Source organism: Protopterus annectens, chromosome 3.part0 (genome assembly GCF_019279795.1).
Source record: "Protopterus annectens isolate FY-2018-M chromosome 3.part0, PAN1.0, whole genome shotgun sequence".
NCBI classification, from domain to species: domain Eukaryota; kingdom Metazoa; phylum Chordata; order Ceratodontiformes; family Protopteridae; genus Protopterus; species Protopterus annectens.
The window spans coordinates 357,157,519-357,182,288 of NC_056731.1; positions in this window are offsets into that span (position 1 = coordinate 357,157,519).

Consider the following 24,770-nt stretch of genomic DNA (forward strand, 5'->3'; position numbering starts at 1 on the left):
CACTGTCATGAAGTTGAGCTTCTTACCCTTTGAGAGGGTCACGGAGGCAATGGGGAAGGGAATAACCAGACCCCAGAAGCTGTAAACCTCAGTAAACTTTTTCCTCAATACAGGGATGGGGATAACTTTGACAGTTTTATTCATATATTTGACAGAATATGTAGAGAGTTTGATGTTGACCATGAGCTATGCATTTGGCTCTTGACTCCCTTACTCCACAGCAAAGCAGTTCAGGCCATGTCAAAATTCTCTGATGCAGATTGTTTGAATTATGATAGAGTTAAAAACTGTCTTCTTGATTGTTTTAAATTAACACCTGAAGCTTACAGAAAAAAAGTTTCAGGATCACAGACGCAAGGCAGATGAAAGTGTACATGATTATATTGCTGACTTAAGTACTTACTTTTACAGATGTGTGAGTGGGTGTCCGATTACCACTTTTAAGGGACTTGCAGACCTTTGGTGAGGGAACAAGCCCTTAGTACTTATGCTGATGACATGATAATCTGGTTAGAAGGCGGAGTGTGTAGCCATGTGGAGGAGTTGGGGAGAAAAAGGGATCTCTGCTTAGCAAGCAGAGCACCAATGCATAAGAAAGGGATATCCAGTGCTGCACATGAACCTAAGGGAACCAATGGGGGCAGTCTAAACTACACCAACAGAGTACACCAGCAGCAGTGGAAACTACTAGTCAAAGTACATGGTTAGGGATTAGATGTTTCAAATTTAACCAGAGGGGCCACAAAGCAGCCAAATGTCCATCGAGGCAAGGTGAGAAGCAAAAGGTGAGAGAGCCAGCAAGTGGGGATGTCAAATTGCCACGGGTAAGCTGTTTGGAAACAATAGGGGTGCAAAACTATCACCAAAATGTATATCCTATCATAGTAGCTGCTAAACATGTTACTGCTAAGAGAGACACAGCTTCTGACATAACCATTGTGAGGCCTGCAGTGGTCAGATAAGAGTAGTACTTGCTTGGACAGTCCACTCCAGTCAAAACTTTGGGAGGGACTCCATTACACCATTACAAATACCTCTGGCTAGGGTTCACCTTGACTGGGAGGCTGGAAGAGGAAGCAAACAGGTAGGTGTGTTTGAGGATATTCCTGCAGCTGTCCTGATAGGGAATGATTTGATGATGCAGCAACTTGTGTGCATGCAGTGACACGCAGTCAGGCTTGGAGACAGCCATGTAGGTCTGGTTGCCTGGGGGAGACCCAGACAGATCTCATACCTGAAGCTGGGACTGCTGTGGTGGCTGTTTCAGAGAAGGAGCTATCCTGTAGCAGTAAGTATGAAAGTGAGCTACAGCTGCTGGGAGGTACTGATGTTCCCTTGGACATGGTGACTGCAAGAACAGAGGTGAGTGCTAATACCTAGACTGACAGGGTGGCACAGTTGTCAGAAGTTACTAGGCTTCCTGTGGAAGGGGAGCTGGGGATGGTCACAAAGGCAGAGTTGAGACAGGCTCAACTTACCGACCCTATAATACAAAGCTTGAGGGAGGGGCTAAGGAGGCATCTGAGGCTCAAGGAAGAAGGGAGCCTGTATACTGGAACAAGGTTTGTGTATAGACCGTGGACTCCTGAAGGTTTGCTAGAAGATGAGGTAAAGGTAATACAGCAGTTGGTAGTGCCTAGAGCTTACCATTTGACATTTTTACCCATAGCACATGACATCCCTTTTTCAGGTAATATGGGTATAAAACATACTAAGAGAAATATTATGCAGAATTTTTATTGGCCAGGGATTGCAAAGGATGTGGTAGGATATTGTAGGACTTGTGAACAGTGACAAAATGTTGGCAAGGCAGGGGAAAAGGTTAAGACTCCGTTAATGTCATTGCCTGTTATTGAAGAGCCACTTCAGAGGGTGGCCATAGATATTGTGGGATCCCTGCATACTACAAGTTCTACAGGCAAGAAATATATCCCAGTGGTAGTGGATTATTCTAAAAGTTACCCTGATGAGGTGTATCTGTCATCTATTGAGGCAGAGAGGGCGGCAAGTGCTCTGCTAGAAATTTTCAGCAGGGTAGGTTTTATGAGGGAGATACTGACTGATCGAGGTGCCAACTTCATGTCAGACCTGCTGACTTGTTTGTGGAACCATTGTGGGGTGAAACATCTAAAGACCACTCCCTATCATCCCTAGACTAATGGCCTTGTGGAGATGTTAAACTCTAAATTAAAGACTATGCTACGGGCATACCAGTTTAAAAGGGAGTGGGACAAGTATGTGCCACATCTATTATTTGTGTACAGGGAAGGACCACAGAAATCTACAGGTTTTTGACCCCTTGAGTTGTTATACAGGCATAGGGTGAGGGGGCCTTTAGATATGATTCAAGATGAGTGGGAAGGTGAGAGTGAATCTCACAAGGAGTCTGTTGTAGCTTAAGTCCTTAACTTCAGGACAAAACTTAAGGAGCTCATGGGTTTGGCCCAAGAGAACTTAGCATTAGCCCAATAGCAGAAAAAGGTTTGGTATGATAGGAACACTCAAGCCAGAGAGTATGTTGAGGGACAGAAGGTTATGGTACTTGTTCCTGTTAGACATAAGTTACAAGCAGCTTGGGAGGGACCTTTTGAAGTGGTAAGGAAAGTCAGTGATGTGAACTACATGGTAAACCTGGTAAGTAGGAAATGGGCACAAACTATACCATATTAATATGATGAAACCTTACCATGACAGGGAGGCTCTAGTATTGAGTATTCACAGTGGATGGCAGGAGGAGTCTGAAAGGGATATGGTGACTGATCTTCTTGGTGAGGCTAGGACTGACACCTCTGTGGAAGAGATAGTCATATTGCAGCAGTTAACTCCTAAGTCTGAGACTTGAGTAGTACTGAAGGAATTTGGGGACATGTTCACAGGGAAACTTGGGTGTACTGACGTGGTGCAGCACCATGTGGACAAAGGACCCCAAAAACCTATCAAGCAGGTTCCTTAAAAAATGCCTGAGAGAGTTAAGTATAAGAAGGAGATAAGGGAAATGCTAGAACTTCAGCAATTAAGGAATCCAATTGTCCCTGGGCTTCCCCAGTAGTGTTGGTACCAAAGAAGGATGGTAATGTTAGATTCCGCATAGGCTATAGGAAATTAAACAGTTATACAGAGTCAGATGCATACTCCATGCCTAGAACAGACAAAGCCTTAGAACAGATGGGTGGGGCTAGATATCTGACCAAGAGATACTGGCAGGTACTCTTGGCTCCTATTGCTAGAGACAGGCCACCTTTTATAACTGCTTTAACATTGTATAAATTTACAAGGATGCTCTTTGGAATGAAAAATGTTCCAGCAACTTTCCAGACACTAGTAGATCATATCTTGGTAGGAGCAATATATTATGCTCTAACATACGTGGATGACATTGCTGTTTATAGCCATAATTAGCAAGAGCACCTTCAACCGTTAGGGTCTTGGGTAGATTAAAAAGGGAAAGATTAACCATTAAACCCAGTAAGTGTCAGGTGGGTATGGCAGAGGTCACTTACTATGGACACTGTGTGGGGATTGGTAAGATTAGATCAGAACTTGTCAAAGTGGAAGCTATTCAAGTGTGGCCAGTTCCTGTTACTAAAAAGCAAATGAGAGCATTTCTAGGGACAGTGCGGTACTACCTAACCCTAGCTTCTGTCCCTCATCCCTCCTTTCTTTTCCACTGCCTATCTTAATATTCATCTAACTCTCTGTCTCATTGCTTAACCTCTGCATTACCTTATTACTCCATCTGTACCTATACTGCATATAACTACTTAGAAATAATGAACACTGTATTCCTTACATGACATTGTACCTAAGTTTTTGTTGTATGAATTCTGACATTGTATTCTACTGCTTTTCTGTATGATTTATTGTAAATGCTTTTTGCAGTTTTGATTTCTAACACTGTACCCAACTGTTTTCTGTAAAATTGTACTGTAAAATGTTACTTCTCTAACTAATTGTTTAACTGACAATGTAATTTTCTTGTTGACTGTATGTAAAATGTTAATACCTATTGCAGAGCTTTTCTCCTCGAGTCTCCACTGAAAATGAGCTACACTCAGCTGGACTAACCCGGTTAACAAATGTAAAATAAGATAAAATAATAACATAGAAAATTTGTGCCCAATTATAGTACAATAGTTGCATCCCTTAGTGATATAATTAGGAAAAACAAACCAGATAAGGTAGTGTGGACCACAGATCGTGAGCAGGCATTCCAAAAACTTAAAGAAATTTTGGGAGGATCCTGTGTGCTAGTCAGCCCAGATTACACCATTACTTGTTGTGCAAGTAGATACTTCAAATTATGGGGTGCGGGCTGTACTTAGCCAAGTTTCCTCAGAAGGAGAAGAGCACCCAGTGGTATATCTTAGCTGCAGACTTCAACCTAGAGAAGAATGTTATACAGCTGTGGAGAAGGAATATGTAGCCATAGTATAGGCATTGCAGAAGCTGCAGCCATATCTTTATGGAAGAAAATTCACTGTAATCACAGATCATAACCCTTTAACATGGCTAAATACAGTCAGCAAGTAGAATGCCAATTTACTGAGGTGAAGTCTAGGGTTGCAAGCATTTGACATGACAATACACCACAGTGGGGTTAATAATGCCAATGCAGATGGATTGGCCAGGCGTGGAGTGGGTTGATATACTCCCAAGTGGACTCACTTTTCTGAAGCATTGTTTTTCAAAGGTAACTTGAAAATAATGCTTAAGTCATGAGGGGGGGGGGGTATGTGAGGAAATTAGACAGTCATCCATGCTAGCAAGTCTGCCTGAAGTTTTGTACATAATTTCAGATTAACTTGTGTAATAAATGCCAGCATGACTAGCTATGGTATTATAAATAAGTTCTTAAATGTTGATTAATACTCTGTACAGGTTGTTTTAAAAACTTAAACAGTGTTCTGTTACATGTCTAATTGCACATGTTTGTGCAGGAGATTCTAAATGCAGGCTGTCTCAGAGTCAGCTGATCTACAGATGATGTCATCAGAATGTGTTCAGATGCTCTGTTTACTGTCAGACACTAGAAGACAGGATGAAACATTAATAAACAACTGTTTGTTGACTTTCAAAGAATGAAATGAAAGTAAGAACTGGAACAGTTAAGACAGGTAACAGAGTCTATAAAACAGCCTGCTGAAGACAGTTTAAGCAGTTGTGTTGAGTTCAGTTCATAGTTGTGTTAGTGTACTGAGCAGTGGAATAGTTGATGCCCAGAGGATTCACCAAGAACCGTAAGCCTGCCTTTGTCCTGTTGTAATATTTAGTTAGATCAATGACAGTGTTCTTCATTTAGATAAGAAATTATAGCTAATGAGTTTTTTTTCTAAATATTGGATTTATATCCTTCAGTATTAATTTCATTTTCTTGATGATTGAGAGTACTTATACCTGCTTTGGTAATTCCCGAGCCACTCTGAAAGCCTGGGCTGCTTTAGGTCATATGCTATTTGTTTTAATATCTAATTTTAATAACTGGACACCACTTTAAAAGGGCATGTAGATGCTCTGATTTGTGGTGTGTTACTGTATTATTTTGGGGAAGGGACAGCTGAAAATCTGTGTCAGGCTTTCCCAGAAGTGTTTGGATGTGTCAGATTCAATGTATTTAAGTGTGAGTGTATCAGCAGTATTAAACTGGGACACATTGCTCTGGAGTCTCTAATAAGGAGTTACGTTAGGGGTGGACAGAAGTATACAGTCCAGTCCCATGTTATAGAGCATGTCCCTGTTGTGCTCTTAGGGGAAACTGTGAAAAATTACTCCTGTTTAAGTGATGATCTCATAGTAGAGCCAGTAGGTGAGGACTGAAGTTCCTTAGTTGCTGACCCCAGGACAGTAGGGGAATCACATATTGGCAGCAGTTCAATGGGATATTAACCAGACTTCACAGTTATATGTGAAGTGTTCTAAGAATGCATTATGATTTTGATGAAGTCTCTGTACAAATTTGATGAAAAGAAGGCACTAAATATTTTCATTCATTAAAGGTTCTGGAAGTCTCATAGCCCTTCACATTCTGTATTTTTTTCTTTTTCCATAAGTATTTTGTGCCGATATTGGTTAAAAGTTAATAAGGCAAACAGGCATTGTACACTCTTGAATTTAGATCCTGCTTCTTCTTTCCTTCATAATGCATGCACTGTAAATATTTGCTTACTTTATTTATGTTTTGTTAACTGAGTTAGCCCTCCCAAGCAGTGCCCATTTACATGAGAGTCTGTGGAGACAAACTTCCATACTAGATAAAAGACATGCAAATTAAATATAATGTAATCCACTCATTTTGTTTAGAGGACAGATAATTGTTAGAAAGGCCAGAAGAAAAAGGAAGAATAAAAAAATAATCTGAAACATTTGTTTACAAGGTATCTTAAGTGTTACCATGTTTCAGATTATCCAAAACATTTATAAAACACTTGTTTACAGTGCATCTTAAGTGCTAAGATCATCAAGTTGTCCAAAACATTTACGAAAGATTTGTTTACAAAGCACCTTCACTGCTACAATCATTTAAGTTGTCCAAAATATTTTTTTTTTCTTTTTGTGTTAAACAAGTATAATACTGTAAGCTTAAACCATAAGAATATCAAAATTCTCTTGCAAAAAACAAGACCTCTAATGTAGAAAAAAGGATGTATCACAGCATTTCAAACAGTTCAGAACATGAAATAAAAATTTCTGAACCATTCTACCAAATACTTACAGATTGTGAATTGCATATTCAGTGAGACTCAATACAGGTTGGGCGTATACTGTTACATTAAAGGAATTATACTTCATTCAGCACTGCTGATTCATTTGTATTAGCTTGTGTGTTGAAAGTACAGGTGTTAACATTACAAACATTTTTATTTTTAATAAAAAATGCATTTAAATAACATTCACTATTTGCTTTACATGCTCAGTATGCAGTAAAAGTCTGTTTAACGTGCTACGGCATCATGGGTGTGTACTGCACATGTGCAAAGAAAGCCGGCCATTATAGACAGATATGTGTGGTAATAATCATATACTTTATTTTTTATTAAAAATAAAAAATGCTTATAACACTGACTATTATATTCAGCTCATTAAGTAAAGTTAGTTAGCAGTCCTGAGTGTAACAAAATTCCTTTAAAAGCAAAATGTTTGTGATTAGAAATGAGCAAAACAGCACCTGGGATGTCAGACAAGGAAAGACATGATGTAGTAAATGTTCCAAGGACAGCGGCTTATTTTGGGATGCAGCAAGGAATTCAGTGCTTTCCTATCCCAGAAACAGTAGTGGAAGCTAAATGTTGTGTTGCAAGACATTACCACGCTATTCACTGCATAAAGCACTTCTGTTACAGGCACCCCTTCCCAATGACATTGCTATACTGACCCCATGTTTAAATGTTCCACATTCAACAGTGTTCAAACTGTCTGTAGTGATCTGGATAGCAGATGCAGTTCAGGTGGCAAATGTGTCATTTAGGTAGGCAGAGAAGTCATGAAGAACAAGGGACAGTCTAAATGGATACAGATAATGCTAATTCCAAATTTAAACTGCACAGTAAAGGGAGGAGGTACGAATAGCTACATCCTAAGGAAAATGTATGCAATTCTGCATGCTACATGTTAGAACAGCACAGCACTGTGAGTCATACAAGATAAAGAAAGACTAAATCTGGAGGTGCAAAAAGACCATAAATAATGTTTTTATAAACAAGATTCTGTAAAGACAGATTGTTACTTCATGAAATACATTTAAAAGAGTAGAGACAGTTTCTACATGTTGATAAATGGGACAGATGGTAACTGTTTTATTGGGCTACGGGATCCTATGTAATAAAGTATTTGCACTGAAATGCAGTGAGTGTTATAAGGTAATAGCAGTTGTGGCAATCCAAGACGAGAAGACCAGATGCACGACCCAAAAGGTATTAATACTGTTCTCAGAAGAGTACTTTAGCTGTATGTGAATTCCTGAACAAGAGGACCATATCACCTCTAATATGTTCCTAAAGCAAGTACATATCCCAAAAATACACACTGAAGTAGTGGGCCTACTAAGTAAGCAAATCATGCTCTATGAAGAAATAAGTGCTACTGAGTCGTCCTCTGGGGTAAAGCACCTAGACTTAATGGTCTATCTTCAGATTTTTTTAAGTGTGTTAAGAAGGAAACATTTATTTCAGTACTATTTGGGCATTTTAAAACAGTGGTTCCCACAAGATGCAATATGTGCCAAAGTGCTTATGTTTCCTAAATCATCTCATCTCAGTACAGGCCCTAAAATTTACTATATGTGTATGAAAGAACAGAAGACAGCAGCAGTTTTTTTTTATATTTCACTAAGGCATTTGACCATATTCACTGAGACTATATTTGGAATTTTAAGCATCAGGTGGGTTTCACTATGACATGTTTAAGTTGGTATACTTATGGTATGTATCCCCAGAGCAAATGTATACTCAAATAGTACCATATCACCTCAAACTGTTCTACAATATGTCATCAGTCAGGTATATCCACTTTCACCTTTGCTATTCATCATGGCAATGGGTGTGCTTAATTTGTGCTTCCCCTCACAGTCTCAGAACTGCAGGCTTCGGATGCATGGATAACAGTCCAGCTAACCTCTGTGATTTCAAACAACTGTGCAATTTGGGTACATGAACCTATCCACTATGAGGGTGGTATAATTTGGTACCTTCAAGAACTAAGTATACAGGATTATAGGTGAATATGACAAAATCTTTTAAGTTTGAAGTTCTTGGATTCTTTGTTTAAGGCCTTCAGGTCTCCTGAAAAATAATTACCGAGCATGTATATTTGGGTGTACATATGATGCTTTATACAGATAACCTGATGGAGTTAAATACTAAGTCTATAATACAGGACACTAAAGATAACTGTCTTATATATCCACCCCCTTTGCTATTTTTTTAACAAAATTCAAATGGTAAAGATGCATGATAAGGATTTGTTTATCTTAAGATACATCCTCAATGCACTTCTTTAAATGTTTCTCATTCAGTGCCAGCTCTGATTAGTAACTTCTTGTGGCAAGGGAGAAGAAGAGGGGGGAGGCACTCCCAAAGGCAGGAAGGGAGGAGGAAGGTTAGGAGTGTAGTAGTGAGGGAAGGAACTATGAATGCTGGCAGTATGACTGGTATAGGGAGAGAGCTAGCTGACATGATGGACAGAAGGAAGGTTGATATATTGTGTGTGCAAGAGACCAGATGGAAGGGAAGTAAGGTCAGGTGTATAGGAGGGGTGTTCAGATTGTTCTATCATGGTGTTGATGGCAGGAGAAATGGGGTAGTGGTTATCCTGAAGGAACAGTATGCCAAGAGTGTTTTGGTGGTGAAAAGAGTGTCGGACAGAGTGATGTTTATGAAGCTGGAAATTGATGGTGCAATGATGAATGCTGTTAGTGCATACGCTCCATAGGTTGGGTGTCCGATGGATGAGAAAGAAAAATTTTGGAGTGAGTTGGATGAAGTGGTGGTGAATGCACCCAAAGGTGAGAGACTGGTGATTGGAGTGGATTTCAATGGGCATGGTGATGAAGGGAACAGAGGGGATGAGGAAGTGATGGGTAGGTATGGTGCTAAGGAGAGGAATGCAGAAGGTCAGATGGTAGTGGATTTTGCAAAAAGGATGGGCACAGCTGTGGTGAAGACATATTTTAAGAAGAGGGAGGACCATAGGGTGACATACAAGAGTGGAGGAAGATGCACACAGGTGGATTATATCCTATGCAGGAGGGCCAGTATGAAGAAGATTGGAGACTGTAAAGTGGTGACACGGGAAAGTGTAGCTAGGCACCATAGGATGGTGGTCTGTAGTGTAGGATGACATTGGTGAGCAAGAAGAGGAGGAGGAGTGTGAGAGCAGTGCCAAGGATTAAATGGTGGAAGCTGAAAAAGGGTGATTGTGAGGTGGAGTTCAGGGATGAGTTAAGACAGGCACTGGGGGGCAGTGAAGAGTTACCAAACAGCTGGGTAACTACAGCAGAGCTGGTAAGAGAGACAGCTAGAAAGGTGTTTGGTGTGAGATCTGGAGAGAGCAAGGATGTCAAGGAGACCTGGTGGTGGAATGAGGAAGTAAGGGATAGCATACAGAGGAAAAGGCTGGCAAAGAAGAAGTGGGATTGTCAGAGAAATGAAGAAAATAGACAGGAGTATAAGGAGATGAGGTGCATGGCAAAGAGAGGTGGAGAAGGCTAAGGATAAGGCATATGGAGAGTTGTATGAAAGGTTGGACACTAAAGAGGGAGAAAAGAACCTGTACTGACTGGTTAGACAGAGATACCCAGCTGGGAAAGATGTGCAGCAGGTAAGGGTGATAATGGATAGGGAGGGAAACGTACTCACAAGTGAGGAGTGTGTGTTGAGCAGATGGAAAGAGTACTTCGATGGGTTGATTAATGAAGAGAATGAGAGAGAGAGAAGGTTGGATGATGTGGGGATAGTCAGCAGATCCTGCCCAGGTGTCCTGCAGAGACCTACAATGCCAGAGAGACAAAAGGAGAGACTTTGTTGTGTTTAAGTACCATTTTTTGGTTTTCTTGTTGTTTATTGCTATTTCCGCCTAAACGCTCGTTTTCTGGTGTTTATTGCTTCTCAGAATTATCATTTTACACAGAAATTGCATTTATTTGTGCCTGCACTTTAAAAAAGTCATTTATTATTGCAAATTGTATTTTTGAACTGTTACTGGCTTCTCAGCAAAGTATGACAGCCATTACTGCACTTGTTTTTGCATTTGTTTCTACTGTTTTCTTGAAAAAAAAAACAAAAAAGTCTTGCTATTCTCCCACTTTACTAAGCTAGAAAAGTCCAGTTTCAGATACCTGCTGATACCTGGACTGTGTTTAAGCTTCTGTGTTTGGCAATACCTTACTTGGGCAAAAAGGAAGTTTCTTTGTTCACCAGTGAGAGTGGGGAGCTCTGAACAGCCTACCTGTCCTTGGAGGAGTGGTTTCTGCCCAGAAACTGTAGTCTTATTGGCCATTTTCAGCTAATTTCTATCTCTTTAATCTTTCTGATATAAAAACCCTATTTGAGTGGTTTTGCACATAGTGCAGCGGCAGTTAGCTAGGGTTAAACTATCCCCGGCTCCACAGAGTCTGCTCTTCAGATTTTCCCTTGGTACTAGCCAGTCTGTCCGTTTTAGCATTGAAATCAGAGCTTTCTGATTACCACTTGGCTCAATAAGAGACAGAAGCACCAATAAACTATTGTACTTGATCCCCAACTGTTGCCTGTAGGGAACAATCCCACTACTCTGCCCTACCAGGCAAATAAGAATAGCTCTTTAACCAATTCAGGCATGTCCAAGAGTCTGCTCCTTGTGTGTTCTCCTGTGCACCTGATGAATTCGGGCATCCTGAGGCAATGTCACAACTGCTTCATGTACATAGACAACCCTCTCCTCTTACCACACAACACCAAAATCTGCGAGAGATGCACTTACATAACTAGACTGGAGGCAAAGCTCTCTCCAGACACGACTGGAATTAACAGTCAAGAGGAGAAGGTACCAACCTGCAGCACTCCACCTACTATACAAAGACCCACCACAAATGCAAACCCTACACATTGATAGATAAAGACATATTCGGAGGCTCTAAATAAAAATCTGCGGACACAACAGAGATCTCCAAAGCAGACACGCAAGCAACCTACACCCACCAACACACCGCAGTCATCACATAACCTCCAAAACCAGTGTGCCGCACAACCACAGCCTTTAAGGCAAAACACCTTACCAAACACACTTGTAATAGGTGACTCCATAGTCAGGCACACCGATGTCCTCCTCACCAGGCTGGACAAGGAGACGGTCACTGTCAGTTGCTTGTCGGGCGCCAGAATCTGCCACATTACTCATGCACTCAGGTCACTCCACAACAAGTACAAATATAACTCTGTCATTGTCCATGTTGGTGTAAATGACCTGAGAAGTACCTCCCCGGACTACATGAAAAGTGACATAGAGGAGCTGATTATGTAATCAAGGCAGGTATGACCCTCGCCCTGAGTAGCATCTTACCCTCACCAAGAATGATACCTCATTACAAGGAAAAAAAATGATATATTTCAACAATTGGCTAAGTTGTTGGTGTCATTCAAAAGGGATCCAGTACCTGTCTGCCTGGGATGACATGCTTGAGAGGCCTCGATGCTTCACCAGAGATGGCGTGCACCTGGCACCCCAGGGATTCAGGATACTGGCAAAGGCTCTTGCCACCCCAATAGTGCCTTTTTTAGGCAAGGCTCAAAAACAAATTCACCACCATAACAAGTACTAGTGACAAAAAACTGAGGGTCATGCTGCTGAACACTAGGAGTTTAAACCTCAAAATGCACTCTCTTGAGGTACTCCTCAACATGGAGAACATCGATATTTGTGCAGTAATGGAGACCTGGTTCAAGGCTCAAGCACCCCAGCAATTCCAGGCTACAACTCATACCACACATTTCGTCCGCAAAACCCAGACCGAAATACAAAGGGAGGAGGCGTATCCATATTCATCAAGGATAACCACACCTCCAGACTGGTTGCAAAGTATGATGCCTTGGAAATCATCCAAGTGCAACTGACAATGGGCAAAACTGCAATCCAGATTATAGCTTGCTAGAGATCACCCTCCCAGCCCCATGACACGCACTCCTCTTTCTTTGAGGTACTGGAAAACATGAGAGTCCAACTGAACACCCTTATACTGGGTGACTTCAACTACCCAAACATCAACTGGAAAAACTACGGAAGTACTAATACCTTTGCTCAGCGCTTCCTGGAGTACATTAACTCCAATGCTCTGGACCACCATATTAACACTCCCACAAGAGGTAAAAATATACTGGACCTGGTCATCACCAATATGAGGGACAAATGCTCCACACCTGTGGTAAATTCCTCATTAGTCAGATCAGATCATAAACTCATCACCCTAGATATCCTCATACCACCCGCACCCCGCATGCCCAAAGAAACCATGGTGAAAAACTTCTCCAAGGCAAACTTTATACTATTCAAGACAGAGGTGGCAAATTTCGCTAATCCCCAGCAGAAAGGCAATATGACTGAATCTGCTATATCCTACACAAAAGCACTCTATAATCACCTACACGAGTGCATTGGCTGTGCTATCCCAAACAAGACCAAAACCCACTCCTCCAAAAAGAGGAAGCCAGTCTGGTGCACCCCGGTCATAAATAAGGTCTATGACAGAAGGAAGAAATAATTGCAAGAAAGAGTGAAAAGCCAGGAATGGAGGGGCTCCCTGACCAACCTTAGCAAAAAGCTAAGAACCCTTATAAACATCTCTAAAGTGAGCTTTGAAAGAAAAATCACAACAGACACCAAAGACAATCACAAAGCATTTTTAGCTATGTCAAAAACCTAAATAACAACTCGGAGATCTGCTCTGAGCTACAGCATAACGGTTCAAAATTCACGGAACCAACTGACATCGCACATATACTGGCAGATAGGTTCAGTGCAAACTTCACCCCACCCTCACCCCCCAAAGGGCCCATCTCCATACAGAAGATTGCACTGCCCCTAAAATCACAGCCACTCAGGTGAAAATAGCACTTTCCAAAGCAAGAAACACAGCATCCATGGGACCAGACAGCATCCCAGGCTGCGCACTACATGAACTCCAAAACAAATTAATCCCTCACTTTAATACCATGTTTAACCACAGCCTCACCTCAGGCTATGTGCCCACAGAGTGGAGCATGGCAACAGTTATACCACTCCACAAAGGAGGTGCCACCACTGACTCCGGCAATTCCCTCCCCATCAGTCTGAAGAGTCTCATCTGCAAGGCCATGGAGCGCATCATCATGGAACTCATAAACAAAGACATTGGGAACCTACAAACCCTTGATCCCACCCAGTTTGGATTCATAAAGGGAAGGTCTTGTCTCCTAAATCTGGTTGACTTTTTCAAAATGGTCACTAAAGCAATAGACGAGGGAAAGGTGGTTCACACAGCATACCTTGATCTCACAAAAGTCTTCGATACCATTCCCCACTCAGGAATTATTGACAAACTCACCAACCTGAATATAAACCCCTATGTTTCAAGATGGATTGCTAACTGGCTCACGGATAGAACCCATTCAGTGAGAATAGGAAATTCTAGATCCAACTCCAAACCTGTGACTAGTGGTGTACCACAGGGCTCAGTCCTGGGACCCCTCCTGTTCGGTATCTACTTCTCGGAGGTACAAGCAAGCATGGAGGGACTATAGCTAAAAAAGTTCACAGACGACTGCAAACTGGGTGCCATAACTGAGACCCCTACTGACATAGATATCCTTGAAAGGGGTCTTACGGATACAGATACGTGGTGCCAACACCACAGCCTCCAGATAAATGCCAAAAAGTGCATTGTCATCTCCTTTGGGAAAAAACAAGTACCTATGAATTACAACATAGGTGGTAGAGCACTTACCATGGAGAGTGTGATAAGAGAACTAGGGACTCGGGTGGATAGTAACCTCTCCTTCGACAACCACATTGCTAAAGTGGTTAGAAAATCCTTCTATATGGCCCACCTTATCACAAAGGGGTTTAAATCTAGGAATAAGGAAGTTATTGTCCCCCCCCTACTCATCACTCATTAGACCCAGTATTGAATATAATGCGCCATTCAGGATGTACGTAAAAAGACATCTGCAACAACTGGAGAGGCCTCAAAAGTACCTCACAAAGAAGATAATGGGCCTCAAACAGTTGCCCTATGCCATGAGGCTAAAAAAACTCAGACTGTACTCAGTCGCGTACCGGCTACTCAGAGGTGATCTCTGCCTGACATACAGGGCTATGTCAAACCCCGAATTGCAAGAAATGCTCCACCTACGGAAAACCCAATCCACCAGAGCTACTCGCTCAAGGGACTTAAACCTGACATCAGCAATAAACAGGACTTGTTGGAGGGACAGATTCATGTCCCAGAGACTTTCCTTGCTCTGGAATAAGGTTCCCATAAATGTGAGGCAGAGCTCCTCATTAGATCTCTTCAAGAGGATTCTTGATAAGTGGATGGGAAACAGGAAATTCACCCTGGGAATCACTTCGGTGGCCCGGCTAGACAGGGGTGCAGGAAACTAAACCGCTTGGGAGGGAATGCGTAAGCAAATAATTTTTTGGCTAGGCTTAATTATGCCTTAAGGCCAATAGCCTACTACCTACCTATGAACCTATGAAACAGATTAGCAAGGAGGAAGTAAGGACAGCTATGAAGAGAATGAAGAATGGAAAGGCTGATGGCCCAGATGACATACCAGTGGAAGCATGGAGGTGCTTAGGAGAAATGGCAGTGGAGTTGTTTACCAGATTGTTTAATGAAATCTTGGAAAGTCAGAGGATGCCTGAGGCATGGAGAAAAAGTGTTTTGGTACCTATCTTTAAGAATGAGGGTGATGTGCAGACTATCAGTCACAGCTTGAAGTTATGGGAAAGAGTAGTGGAAGCTAGGTTAAGAAGGGAGGTGATGATTAGTGATTAACAGTACGGTTTCATGCCGGGAAAGAGCACTACAGATGCGATGTTTGCTCTGAGAGTGTTGATGGAGAAATATACAGAAGGTCAGAAGGAGATGCATTGTGTCTTTGTGGACTTAGAGAAAGCATATGACAGGGTGCCTAGAGATGATTTGTGGTATTGTATAAGGAAGTCAGGAGTGCCAGAGAAGTGTGTAAGAGTGGTACAGGATATGTACGAGGGTTATGTGACAGTGGTGAGGTCTGTGGTGGGAGTGACAGATGCATTTAAGGTGGACGTGGGATTACATCAAGGATCAGCTCTGAGCCCTTTCTGATTTGCAGTGGTGATGGACATGTTGAAAAATGAAATCAGACAGGAGGCCCCATAGACTATGATGTTTGCAGACGACATTGTGATCTGTTGTGAAAGTAGGGACCAGGTTGAGTAGACAGTGGAGAAGTGGATATATGCTCTAGAGAGGAGAGGAATGAAGGTCAGCAGGACTAAGACAGAATATATCTGTGTGAGAGGGAGGATAGAGGAATGGTGAGGATGCAGGGAACAGAGCTGGCAAAGGTGGATGAGTTTAAGTACTTGAGATCAACAGTTCAGAGTAATGGTGTGTGTGGAAGAGAGGTGAAGAAGAGAGTACATTCAGGGTGGAGTGGGTGGAGAAGAGTGTCAGGAGTGATTTGTGACAGACGAGTACCAGTAAAAGTGAAAGGGAAGGGCTACAAGAGGGTAGTGAGACCAGCTATGTTATATGGGTTGGAGACCGTGGCATTGACAAAAAGGCAAGAGTCAGAGCTGGACATGGCAGAGTTAAAGATGTTAAGATTTGCACTGGGTGTGATGAGGATGGACAGGATTAGGAATCAGTATATTAGAGGGTCAGCTCAGGTTGAACGGTTTGGAGACAAAGCCAGAGAAGCGAGATTGCATTGGTTTGGACATGTGCTGAGAAGGGATGCTGGGGGTATACTGGGAAAAGGATGCTAAGGATGGAGCTGCCAGGTAACAGGAAAAGAGGAACTAATATTAGGTTTATGGATATGGTGAGAGAGGACATGTAGGTGGTTGGTGTGACAGACCAAGATACTGAGGACAGGAAGAAATGGAAACAGATGATCCGCTGTGGTGACCCCTAATGGGAACAGCTGAAAGAGAAGAAGAGAAGAAGAATGTTGGTTGCAAAAACATTGGGAGGTGAAGGCATTGGATTACCAGACTTTTGATCATATGGTGTGTTAGTATTGAGTTGGTTGGTACTATGAGAGGCCAGATAAATACCAGTCCTGACAGGGATGCCAGCAGAGTTGTTTCTTAATGGCTTGTGCACTGCATCCCAAAAACTGTCTTACAAAGTGTGGGATCCTGGGGGCCTGGAATGTTGGAAGACATAGCCCAGCACTTGTTTAATTTTATCACTCTATTCCCCACTTTGGAACTGTAGTCTAGTAGAAATTGATCAACTGATGATACCATAGACAGACTGGATTTATACAGGTATACTGTTTGTGGGGAACTAACTTATGGAACTTGACCAAAAAAACAAATCAAGGCCACAATTAGTCCAGGAGCAACTAGATCTCCAGACAGGTTGGCTAGTTTCTTGATTTAGTTCATTAGACTACACATGTTGTGAAAAAACCTATTTGGGAGGAGAGAAAAGGTGGTAGGGCACATACCCTGCCTTTCCTAATTAAGGAATGATTGTAATTGAGGGTTAAATGGGTGAATATCTGTCCAGAGGAAATGTTTACAAAACAGTGGAAAATGTCTCTCAAAGTAACTAAAACGTTGCTTCTACCCTATCAACTGTTGTCCAAACTAAATGAATACACTGTTGGCAAGTCAGTCCTGTACAATTAATAAAGCTCCGAATGAGTGCGAACTGTAATAAGTTGGAGATGCCTGGCAGTAGAGACAAACCAATTCAATGTAATTTGGTTTAGTTCTTATCTGCAACCACTGTAGCTACATCTTGTCAAAGCACTTAAACTATTATCCATTCTACTCTGCCAGGTGTGCACAATGTGATATTCTGGCTGTTATGAATAAAGACACAGACAATTCATGTCCCTAATGCATTATTATCTTTTTTTGGTTGCAAAATATTGTTTTAACCACAGTAGCAGTATACTTCGATCACTGGGAACTTTTTTCCCCAGTAATTGGAGACCTTTTCCATAGGATGTGCTAGAAACAGAAAAGATGCACAAACATACATCTAGGCATGAAGCGGAGGAATGACTTGTGGTCTTTATTACTGTTTACACTGAAGAGTGGTAATGAGTAGATGAGGTAGTAAATATGTACGGTATATTCCTCTTCCTGTTTGCTAATTTTCTGATATGATGTTCACTTAGATGAGTCCTTTTTATCATTGTTTAATAAAGAGCTTTTCTGGTAAAAGAAAAATGCCTAAATGATGTTTCAGGAGCGAGTGGTAGTTTGTGAGTTTCCCGGCCTTCTCTTATGTCACAAGCTACTGCTTTAAATACCCTGAGAATTCCATTTTCACCTTCAGTAGAGGAAACACAACAGGGAAGTTGTAATTTTAAAGGCAGATTTATACACACTACAAACTTAAATATAAAGTAATGCAGGCACAATCAGAATGTGTACACATTCACCTTTTATATTCACTTACTCATGTTTTGGCTGGGTGGAAATGGCATTAAGCTGTACATGGGCACACTGTACTGTCAAAGGCATTTTCTGTTTGATTTTTACATTGCTACAGCAAGCACATAACTATGACAGATATATTCTGAAAGAAAGAAATATCAAACTTCTACAGTTCCCAAATGACAATAGATTTGTTTTTATAATTTATTTTGCCAATTAGAGAGTAATATAACATATTAGTGATAGGTAAGTCATTATCATTTTGGAAACGTCAGATTCTGTAAAGGATATGACATGCTAAAATGTCATATGTTACAGAAATTGCAGAGACAATAAGATTTAGTGTACATTGGCTAGAAAGCTTTACGTACAATTTCCAACCACATATTTAGGTTTTTCACATTTGGGGTACAAAGGGAGTGAATCAGTGGGATTTCAAAGCTGTTTTAAATCTGCAGAGGCATTTAAAAGACCTTAATGGGGAACAAAATGCAGAGTAACTCAGGAAAGGAAGGGAACAAGTAGAATCCGACCATGGAAGAATCGAGTAGAGGAAACTATAAAGCAACTAAGACGAGGTATCACTGGTAGAATACAAAAAAGGGAACCGATCATCAAAAATTCTTCCAAAGACAGATACGGTAAAAACAACACACGTCAGTACAGATTAGGATTTATCATTCACTTTGTCTCCAATAACAAACCAAAAATATCAATGCAACATGAAAAAGGATAAGTGCAAAACAAGCAATTCATTGGTTACACAAAAGAGATTTATAGAAAATTTGGAAACAAAGCAAAAGAAATAGAAAACCATTCAAAAAGAAGACATTTGTAAATTTTGGTATAATTATTTATGAACTTAATTATGAAAACCCTGTTGAACAAACCAAAAATGCCAAATGGGTAGACGAGTTATAAAGAAGTAGAGAAGCTCAATTATAGAGGATATGAAATTGGATGAAGTAAAAGCCAGAGAAACTGAGACAACATTTAGAAGGACTCTTAGCAGAAAAAAACAAGGGTCCAAATGCAGTACCTTCTGGTTAAAGGTAGCTACATCTTTGGATGAAAATTTATTTATATGTACATCCTGGAACAGACACCAACTTGGTCCTTAACTGTGGAGCTGCATGCCATCTTAAGATCTGTAGACCAATACCTTGCCTTCTGAAATTACATAAATTGTACAGTGGAATTGATGAAGACAGAGTTACAGTCACTTAGAAAAATGGCAGTAGAACAAAACTGCAATAAAAGAAAATTGTATGGGAGAATATCACCCACTGTTAAACAAAGTCATAACTGAGAGCTTTAAAAGGAGCAGAACCTAAATATGGCATGGATAGATTACAAAAAATATTCGACAGGTGATGAAGTTGTAAACAATGCCCATATATTTTGGAAGGTGACAACTTCATGATACAAGGATATGGGGTGATTAAACTAAACCACAAATTTAATTATCTATGTTGCACATTGTCAACAATGCCCCAGTTTTTATATTGGCAAAACCAAGAGGTCATTGAAAAAATTGATTTACCCACATATTTATGAGGTGAACAAAAAGGTGCAGCACAATGGTTTGTACAAGTATTTAAAAAATGATGACTTCTCATTGTAAATTGTATGTTAATGATAACATTCCAACTGACATGAGGGCTGGCCCTATGGGCAATTTACTCAAATTTAAGGAGCGTAGGTGGCAACTCAAAACAAATTCTGCCAACTGCTAGGGACTTGAAATGGTATCCATCAGCAGACTACTCCATTTAAAAGCATCCTTATACATATATTCATTGGGGGTCCACCACTTCAGCATTTCTCCTGTACTGGATTAAGTTTTTATTTATTAGTTGTTCATCAGTGGCTTTTTGTGTTGGTTTCGTAATACACAATATACATATTTTTGACATTTTTTTTCTCATTTTAGATTGTAAAAGAATTTTTTTAGACAGGCAATATTTTATATTTTGTATTTGGATATTAATTTGAGACTTTGTAGAATATCTTTGTAACAAGTTTTTAGGGCTGGTTGGTGCATTTAAGGCGTAATGAGATGAGAGATTAACTTACTTGGGTATTTTAGTTTCAGCCAATCCTATGCATTGATTAAGTGCAACACTACATTTGGGTATATAAGTATGTTTGCAATGTTTGTATTTTATTCTGATGAAGTCCAAGCATCAGGATAAAAGCACTAAAGTGCTTTAATAAAAATAGCAAATCAATTGCAGTTCATTCCAGTTTCTTTATTTTTTATTCTAAGTTTTCTTGTTTTGCCTGAATGGAGTTCTAAATATTTTGAAATATATGAAGGATCAGCAGCAAAACATGAGCAAATGAGAATGAAGCTTACTAAGGAAATCTTTAGAAAACTAAAGCTAATACTGAAACTGTACTGACATCTAAGAATAATGTATAAGCTATAAATCAGCTTGTTCTTCCTGTTCTAACCTACAGCTTTGGTGTGACTGAGTGAGCCCAAAAAGTATTGAATCAACTGAACAAGAAAACAGGAAAAAGGATCCATGCTTATCAAATGATACATATAACCCAGTGCAAGCCAAAAACTATATATACCTCAGTCTGAAGGAGGTGGGGTCCTATTTAAACAGTGACTATATGTATGGGTCTGCAATCATGAGACTGCATGCATATTTGTTGGCGATTAAATCCAAACATAGCGAATGTTTGAAGCCATGCAGAAAACAACACTAAGATGAAAGCTTTGTCAGATTAGTAAAACTGAGATTTTTGAGAGGAGGAGGAATGGAAACCAAACAAAAATAAAATCATGCTGCAACAAAAAGTGTCAAAAAAACAAAATAAAACATCTAAACAACAGGACCAAAAAACCTGAAAGAAAACTGGAAAACCTACATTGGTATGTATAGAGAAAGTACAGTTGTGTAAAATCTTACTGCATCAGTAGATGTCCTTCTCTTCAATGTTGCAGTATTTTTACTGAAGGTATCTCCTGCATATGTTAGCCCAACTTTTGGCCAGTATACCAAAGCTGTATGATTTTCATTTGCACCGTACATCACGCGCATGCTGCCTGCACAAGATATAGAGCATAAAGGTGACATACGGACACAGTTACCCAGAACTGAATTGCCCCAGAAGAGAACAGTCCTTATAGGAGAAAGGAGTCCATGCTCATCCAGAAGGAAAAAATGCAGAGGAAAAAGGGAGACCCTCAGCCAGGATGGAATCCAAAACAAAAAACAGAACAAACAAGAGGGGGTTGGAGGGAGGGAGAGATTACTGAAACAGTGAAGAGAAGGACATGTATTGTTATGGTAAGATTTTACACAACTGTGCTATCTCCTTCTATATCACTGTTGCAGTATTCTTTAATACAGGGAAAGTGAAAAAAAAAAAAAAAAGCTCAAGAAAAATAATTAGAGGTGAAAGGCTGAAAAGAGCCCTCAACAACACAATAAAAATGGCTCTAGCAAAACCTGCTCTGGCCATAGAGAACATATCTAATTTATAATGCTTAGTGAAGGCATGCACTGAAGACCAAGTAGCAGCTTCAAGGAGGGAATTGGTGTCCAACCCCATGAACAAGGCAGTAGAAGAGGCAACAGCTCTAGTGGAATAAGCTCTAACAGAAGTACACAAAGATTTGCCATGAAAAGAAAAACAAAAATAAATGGCCTTAGATATCCAGGATGAAATGGTTTGCTTAAAAACAGCCAACCCCAATGTCCTGGGATGAAAGGAAACAAAAAGCTGGTCAGACTTACGAATGGCCTTAGTTTTATCCAAATAGTACCTGACCTATTTGTGTAAATCCAAGGTAATGCAAGACCCTCTCACTAGCAGACAGAGGAGAAGGGAAAAAGGAAGGGAGTTTTACTGTCTGATTCAAGGACAACTCCTTTATCACCTTGGGCATAAAAAAGTATTAATACAAAGGGACCTCCTGTCCCTGTGAGAAAACAAAAAAGGAGGAATGTCCATAAGCACCTGAAGCTCAGACACCCTCCAAGCAGAAGTAAGAGCTAGCAACAAAACAGTCTTCCAGGTACAATGCTGCAAAGAAGCAGAATCTGCAAGCGCAAAAGAAGCCTGGGTCAATTTTTCCAAAACAAAATTATGGTCCTAAGGAGAAAGAATAGGTTTCCTTGGAGGCCTAAGATGCAGGAAGCTGTTAAGAAATTGTTTAACCTCAAAACAAGAAGCCAAAGGAAGGATTCAAGGGCAGGCAAGCAGAAATGGCTGACAAATGAGCTTTCACAGAAGAGTAGGCCAAGTCAGACTGGAGCAATTCACACAAATAGAAGAGGACCAAAGGGACCCCACTGAAAAAGGATTCTGGTTATGAGCAAGGCACCAGACTGAAAATATTTTCCATTTGGACACAAACAATTTTCTGGTTGTGGGTTTCCTTGACTCCTGTAAAACCCTGAACATTTCCTCAGAAAAAAGGTGCCTAAAATGTTTCAAAACTCTATCACCCACAGTGTCAGTTAAACAGTGGACAAGTGAGAATAGATGAAAGACACTTTGTCCTGTGTGTGTGTGTGTGTGTGTGTGTGGGGGGTACAACCAGTGAAGAAAATTGTGGTGATTGCCCCTTGCCAGATGCATTAAGAGGGGGAACCAGTGCTTTCTTGTTCAAATGGGAATCACTAGCAACATTTTTGTGGAGTTCATCTGAATCTTCTGCAGGACTCTTGGAAGCAGAGGAAGCAGAGTGAAACCATAAAGAAACATCACATTCCAAGGAAAAGAAAGGGTGTCTGTCTTCCATGCCAGATGGCATTGCACTCTGGAACAGAAGAGAGGGGTGGCAAAGATCTACCCGAGGAATACCCCACCAGTGGACAATGTCCAGAAACACATTTGTGAGCCTATATTTTGGACCTGCTCAAGGAATCTGCCACTAGACTGTGTTCTAAAGGAATGTATACTGTCTGAAGGGTGTCTGCCAGAAGGCTTCCCTCCAACACAACGTCTGGGGGGCAACAGTTTTGGGCTTGGCTTGTAAAGGCTCCAGGGCTATTAGCCTAGTACACACCTATGAGCCCATGAAGAGTTAACTGATAACTGAGCACCACTTCACTAGCCTGAAGAGCCATCCTGCAGAGGAGGTATGATTTTATGCCTCCCTGCTTGTTGACATACCACAGCACTGTAGTGTTGTCTGTGTAAACCTTAAGGCGACCTGGAAGAAACAGGGGGTGAAAAGCCTGAAGAGTCAGAATCAGAGCTCTCATATGTTTGATGCTGATATGGTTTGACTTCTGAAGAGAGGGCACAGACCCTGAATTTTCAGCTGACCACATGAAGCCCCCCACCCCATGTTTGAAGCATTGATGAACAGTTATTGAAAAGGAACTGGAGACTGAAAGGGCAGGTCTGGGTTGACAGCAAACTGTTGAATCCACCTCTAAAATTCCTTCTTTAGACAGGGAAGGAGAGGTACAGTGACATCCAGAAGGTGACAATGCTGCAGCCAAACTGACATGAGGTACCACTGAAGCTTCTGAATGTGCAGTCTGGGAAGAGGGAGCACTGGAATAGAAGAGGCCATGAATCCCAGGGCCTGAAGAAACCTTCTAGCTGGAATGGGAGTCAGAGGAAGAAGAGAATGAAGAGACTGAAAGAAGGCTGTCAATGACAAAACTTTTCGAGGAGAAAGAGAGGCCAACATTGGCACTGTCTGAATCTTGCATCCCAGATACATGTGATCCTGACAGGGAGTCAGGATGAATTTTTGGAACTGCAGACTTTGAATAAAAGAGATGGTGAACTCCAGATGCTGTTAACAGGTGACTGGGAGAAGGTGCCTGAAGCAACAGGCCATCTAGATAAGGAAAAATTTGAATGCTTTGGAGCCCGCAGAAAGCAATCACAGGAGCTAGGCATTTTTTGAATACCCTTGGGGCAGTAGAGAAGCCAAATGGCAAAGCAGAGAACTGTAAATGACAGGAAGAAATAGAGAAATGTATAAACTTTCTGAACAGAGGGTGAACAGGAATATGAAGGTAAGCATACTTCAAATCCAAAGATCTCAGAAAAGCCTAGGATAGTAAAAGAAAAAAACAGGACTTCAAGAGTAGGCATCCAAAAACAGAAAAGTGTTGAGCAGAGAGAGATCCAGAATAGGTCTTCAAATACTCTCCTTTCGAAGAACCAGGAACATCCTGGAATAAAAACCCTTTCTCACTTGGGAAGGGGGAACAGGTTGAATGTTTGCCTGGTTCACCAGAGACCCTAGGATCTCCAGCAAATGATGAAGTCGTTCTAGAAGAGGTTGAGGAATCCTGGAAAAGGAGAGACTTCCATGCCATGAAGTAACTCTGACAGATGGTACAAATAACCCAAGAGTCTGAAGTGATGAGAAGCCAATTTTGAAGACAAAGGGAAAGTTGAAGCGACTGAAACCTGCTCTAACAGTAGGGGACAAACTGTCAAAGATAAGCAGGCTTATCAGATAAAGGAGACTTCTGTGCCACAGAAGCCTGAGAACCCTTAGCAGAGGAGGCTTGCCTACCACCCTTCTTGCCCTTGGAGACTGTGTGGGGCTCCCTGCAGACAAAAGCAGATCTAGAAGGATAATTCCTCAGAAACTTACGGATAGGAGAGACAAAACTATGTTTATGGTCCTGCAAGGCTTTGCCTTTCTCTTGAAGAGACTTAAA